Raw genomic sequence first — 6,223 nt, 5'->3', positions numbered from 1 at the left:
GCGGACACCTGGCTCTCTTTCAAAATCACCACCATCTTCAGGAGGAGCCCACCGACACGCACGGTGGAGTCCACGTCCCCCAGAAGGGCAAACGGAGGGTGGTGGGCTGGACCTGTGTTGTTTTTTTTGTCATGTTCCAGTCACTGTGGAGGGGGTGCCCTGCACTTCACTGGTGGACACTGGGTCCACAGTAACCCTGGTGAGGCCCGGATATTGTGCGAGGCTGGACTCAGATTGAGCCCACAACTGTGCAGCTCCGCATAGTCACAGGTGAGCTGAAAGGGCAGGGAATAATGACTCTGACATTACGGGGCAGGTCTGTGCGTCATCCTGTGTGGGTGGCGACTGTGCAGGATCCTTGTATCCTGGGGTTGGACTTTCTTAGGAGCACAGGCTGCCAGTTAGACCTAAATGAGGGCACGCTGAGCTTCCAGGGAGGGCCGGCAGTCAATATGGCCCCCCCTAATGTCACATTCACACAACCCAACAAACTCATTACTCCAACAGTTAAAGCAGCAGAGACTCATGGCTTTCCCCACTTCCCCACATCTGTCTGTGACTTTTCGCCAGCCCCTCTGTCACCTACGGCTGTGTGTTATATTCCCCCAGCTACCTCCACGACACATCCGTCCGTGAGCCTTGGCCATGCCCCCCATAGCCCAGCGACCCCAGATGGGAGAGGAGAGGACACTGTCTGCAGTGAAGGAGATATGGGGGAGGAACTGTGTTGGTCTTGACCCCGAGCAGCAGGAACAGTTGTGGCAGATGCTGTTTGAACTCAGAGACCGCTTTGCGCTGAATGAGGAAGAGATGGGTCAGACTCATCTGGTGCAGCATGAGATCGACACAGATGAACCCCTGGGTGTCCCCGCCATATCCCCATATCCCCATATCAACTTCATTGAGCCCTCAGACAGCCCCTGGGCGGCGCCATTTATCATGGTTCCTAAGAAAGGGGGCAAGCTGAGGTTCTGTGAGGACTACAGGCGGCTGAATGAGGTAACCAGGAAGGACTCATTCCTCATACCACGTATTGGTGAGTTGCTGGACGCGGTTAGGGGGTCCTCCTAGTTCTCCTCAATAGACATCCGCAGTGGCTACTGGCAGGTACCCCTCTCCCCAGAGGCCAGAGCCAAAACTGTGTTCTCCACTAACTGTTGACACTGGCAGATCAAGGACCCGTGCTCCGGCCTGTGCAACGCCCCAGCTACTTTTGAGCGTTTGATGAACAGGGTGCTGGATGGCATCCCCCAACAGGAGTGTCTGATATACCTCAACAACATCCTGGCCCATGGTAGCTCCTTCCAGTCAGCACTGGGGGCACTACGGCATGTGCCGGAGAGGGTGGCTGCCGCAGGCCTGAAGCTCCACCCCGAGGAGTGCCACTTCCTGAGGAGAGCGGTGTCCTTCTTGGGCCACCGAGTGGGGAAGGAGGGTATCAGCACCATGGAGGATAAGGTCGGGGCTGTCCAAGACTGGCCAGCATCAGCTGAAGAGCTTCCAGGGCCTGGCATCGCTGCTCTTCCTGAACCGCCTGCTGCCGAAGGACAAGGCCTTCACTTGGACAGTGGGGTGCGAGGAGGCCTTCATCACCCTCAAATGTGCACTGATCGAGGCCCCTGTGCTTGCCCCCCTGACCTTACCTTGCCCTTTATCCTGGACACAGATGTGAGCAATGTGGGCATGGGTGGGGTGCTGGCCCAGGTGGGGCCAGAGGGGGAGAGAGTGACACAGTAGTGCTGGTACTGTGTCACCTGGCTGGAGCCCCTGTTGTGGCTTCCATCAAACACTTCAAGTACTACCTGGGTGGCCTGCCATTTAATGTCAGGACTGACCACTCTGCTTTCCAGTGGCTCATGTCTTTCTGAGAGCCAGAGGGACAGGTTGCATGCTGGTTGGAGGAGCTTCAGCCATACAGGGCAGGGGCACACCACTCCAACACCGACGCCATGTCCCGTCGGCACTGTACTGCAGATGGCTGCCGCCACTGTGAGCGGAGAGAGTGCCGTGAGAGAGAGCTATGCGTGGAGGAGGGGGTCTGTCTGCTGTGAGCTGCAGACTGTCAACGTGGCTGAATGGGGGCAGCAGCAGGGACGGGACACAGACCTACAGCCAGGGCTACAGTGAGTAGAGGCGCAGCTGAAGCCACCGTGGGAAGAGGTGGCAGTGCTCTCACTCGTGACCAAAGGGTTGTGGTCAAAGTTTGAGAGACTGCGGCTGGCTGATGGCGTGCTACAGCGGGCATGGAAGGGGTCAGCTACGGGAGAGGAGACGTTGCAGGTGATGGTCCCAAAAGCACTGCGGGAGGCTGTGCTCCAGAGCACTCATGGGGGGGTGGGGACTGGATACTTTGGGGTCACAAAAACACTCCACCGCCTCTGTCAGGGCTTTTAATGGGGGAAGCACAAGAGGGATGTGGAGGACTTTTTCCGCCGCTGTGACAACTGCACAGCGAGAAAGGGCCCCCCAGGCCGCTCTCATGCTCAGCTCCAACAGTTCCCAGTGGGGGCTTCCATGGGGAGGGGGGGAGTGAATGTAGTTTAACTGTTCCCCACCACAGACAGTGGAAACCGCTGGGTGCTCAAGGCCATGGACTATTTAATAAAATGACCCGAGGCCTTTGCTCTGCCTGACCAGGAGGCAGATACCATAGTCGACGCCCTGACAGCAGGGATGTTCAGCAAGTTTGGAGCTGTGGAGTCCCACCACAGCAACCAAGGCATAATTGTGAGTCCTGTGTGTTCGTCACTGTGTGTGAGAGGCTGGGTATGCACAAGACCCTCACTACTCCTCTCCATCCTCAAAGTTATGGCCTTGTGGAGCGCTTCAACAAAACGCTTGGACAGCAGCCAAACACCAGCGTGACTGGGACAAGCACCTGCCTATGGTCCTCATGTCATGCCGCTCCACTGTCCAAGACTCCACCTCCTGCACGCCTGCCCTCCTCATGCTGGGGAGAGAGATCCGCATGTCATGCTTAATTAGATGACTCGGGGGTGGAAAGAATGTGGTAATGACAAAATGACCCTGACAGTGAGTACAGACACAGTCGTTGGATATCCACAGGGGCTCCATAGCTCCATAGCCTGTACTGGGACTGCACTCTGTCTGAGTATATGAAATTACCCCTAGTTGTTTGTTTCCCTGTCTAATGGTTAGGGTTAAGCTATTCGGGAGGGTATAAGCTTATTCTATACCTGTTCCTCTACACTGAGGTTATTACTGTAGAACCTCCTAGACGTCTCTTCTGTCATGTGCATTCCTATCTGTTCCTATAAAAGGCCTTTTCACACTGCATTGTTCTTAATGTGCTCTGTTTTGTGTCCTCAGGATTAAATTATATTCATTTGACAAATAAAATTATGCAGAACGCGTTACTGGCATCACGAGCATATGTAAATTAAGTGAAAGGGCTAATTTTGTGATTGGACAGTGAGAAATCAAGGCGTTGTTCTTGTTTTACACTCGCTATTTTGGCACCAACTTTCTGGGGCTAACCGCGAAAAGTTGCTGCTAACCATATCCCTTAACCCAGGGATAAGGTGGCTCTTAGCCCTGGGCAAATTGTAGTGTGAATGTGCCAAAAGAGTAACCACAGCCAATTCAGTACATCCATGACAGACCTGGGTTCAAATGATGTTTTCTTTTGAAATACTTTACTTTCTTTTGAAATACTATTGAGCTTGCCTGGCACAGTGGAACCAATGCACGGTATAGTCCCAGGAGTGTAGATCCTGCCCATCTGCGCTCTAGGGAGACTCAATCAGACGCAAGTATTTGAAAGAAATCAAATGCTATTTGAACCCAGGTCTGATCCACAGTGGCCGCTGGGTGGTAGGGGAGGGAAGGACAAACATGGTGACAAGAGAATGGATGGACAGACATACGTACATTACCTCACATGCCGGGCCCAGAGGTGTCGTCCCAGGCTGGTGGTCCCAGGTTGCGGCACACAGAGGCATGACAGGTAAAGCTATTCTGTAAGCCGGATATTCCACTTCTCACTCCAGGTCAGACGCAGGAAGGGTGTTTAAGTGTGGAAAAGTATGTCAACTGGAAAAGGTACACTAGTGTTCTCCCTCTCACCCGGTCGCCCAGTGTGCCATCCTGCAAAAATGTTGTGGCTATCCTCAGTTTTGATCATAATTTAACCATATAGTCATACCTGTCTACAAAGATACGGTCAATTACTTAATTATAACAAATGGCGTAAACCCAGCCCTCAAATGATTATTTGAGCCCTCAAATTATAATGTATCATTGGTTCTCAGCTAGAGTTCCCTTGATTGTCATGTGAAAGCTAACGTTTGCATGGGTGATTTACATTTAGTTTCATAGGTGTTCGAGAGATCTCATATATATCTCATATTATGAATCCCATGGTAAGGTAGTCATCAAATGTAATTAATGGACTATCCAAACTAGCCTTTCAGCTTCCTCCTCTGCCCTCTACGATTCATTCCGGGTAGGCAACCCGCTGACCATATACTGTACAGTATATATACAGTTGAAGTAGGAGATTTACATACACTTAGGTTAGAGTCATTAAAACTCATTTTTCAACCACTCCACAAATGTCTTGTTAACAAACTATAGTTTTGGCTAGTCGGTTAGGAAATCTACTTTGTGCATGACATAAGTAATTTTTCCAACAATTGTTTACAGACAGATTAATTCACTTATAATTCACTGTATCAGAATTCCAGTGTTTCAGAAGTGTACATACACTAAGTTGACAGTGCCTTTAAACAGCTTGGAAAATTCCAGAAAATATGTCATGGCTTTAGAAGCTTCTGATAGGCTAATTGACATAATTTGAGTCAATTGGAGGTGTACCTGTGGATGTATTTCAAGACCTACCTTCAAACTCAGTGCCTCTTTGCTTGACACCATGGGAAAATCAAAATAAATCAGCCAGGACCTCAGAAATAAATTGTAGACCTCAAAAAGTCTGGTTCATCCTTGGGACCAATTTCCAAACACCTGAAGGTACCACGTTCATCTGTACAAACAATAGTACGCAAGTATAAACACCATGGGACCACGCAGCCGTCATACTGCTTAGGAAGGAGGCGCGTTCTGTCTCCTAGAGATGAACGTACTTTGGTGCGAAAAGTGCAAATCAATCCCAGGACAACAGCAAAGGACCTTGTGAAGATGCTGGAGGAAACAGGTACAAAAGTATCTATATCCACAGTAAAATGACTGGTGCACTTCACAAAATGGATGGCATCATGAGGAAGTAAAAATATGTGGATATATTGAAGCAACATCTCAAGTCATCAGTTAAAGCTTGGTCACAAATGGGTCTTCCAATTGAACAATGACCCCAAGCATACTTCCAAAGTTGTGTCAAAATTTCTTAAGGACAACAAAGTCGGGGTATTGAAGTGTCCATCACAAAGCCCTGACCTCAATCCCATAGAAAATTTGTGGGCAGAACTGAAAAAGTGCGTGCGAGTAAGGAGGCCTACAAACCTGACTCAGTTACACCAGCTCTTTCTGGAGCAATGGGCCAAAATTCACCCAACTTATTGTGGGAAGCTTGTGGAAGGCTACCCAAACTGTTTGACCCAAGTTAAACAGTTTAAAGGCAATGCTACCAAATACTAATTGAGTGTATGTACACAAATCAAATCAAATCAAATCAAATTAATTTATATAGCCCTTCGTACATCAGCTGATATCTCAAAGTGCTGTACAGAAACCCAGCCTAAAACCCCAAACAGCAAGCAATGCAGGTGTAGAAGCACGGTGGCTAGGAAAAACTCCCTAGAAAGGCCAAAACCTAGGAAGAAACCTAGAGAGGAACCAGGCTATGTGGGGTGGCCAGTCCTCTTCTGGCTGTGCCGGGTGGAGATTATAACAGAACATGACCAAGATGTTCAAATGTTCATAAATGACCAGCATGGTCGTATAATAATAAGGCAGAACAGTTGAAACTGGAGTAGCAGCACGGCCAGGTGGACTGGGGACAGCAAGGAGTCATCATGTCAGGTAGTCCTGGGGCATGGTCCTAGGGCTCAAGTCCTCCGAGAGAGAGAGAGAGAGAGAGAGAGAGAGAGAGAGAGAGAGAAAGAGAGAATTAGAGAACGCACACTTAGATTCACACAGGACACCGAATAGGACAGGAGAGGTACTCCAGATATAACAAACTGACCCTAGCCCCCCGACACATTAACTACTGCAGCATAAATATTGGAGGCTGAGACAGGAGGGGTCA

The sequence above is a fragment of the Oncorhynchus tshawytscha genome, linkage group LG26 (genome assembly GCF_018296145.1).
Source record: "Oncorhynchus tshawytscha isolate Ot180627B linkage group LG26, Otsh_v2.0, whole genome shotgun sequence".
Taxonomy (NCBI): Eukaryota; Metazoa; Chordata; class Actinopteri; order Salmoniformes; family Salmonidae; genus Oncorhynchus; species Oncorhynchus tshawytscha.
This window is presented reverse-complemented; position numbering follows the sequence as displayed.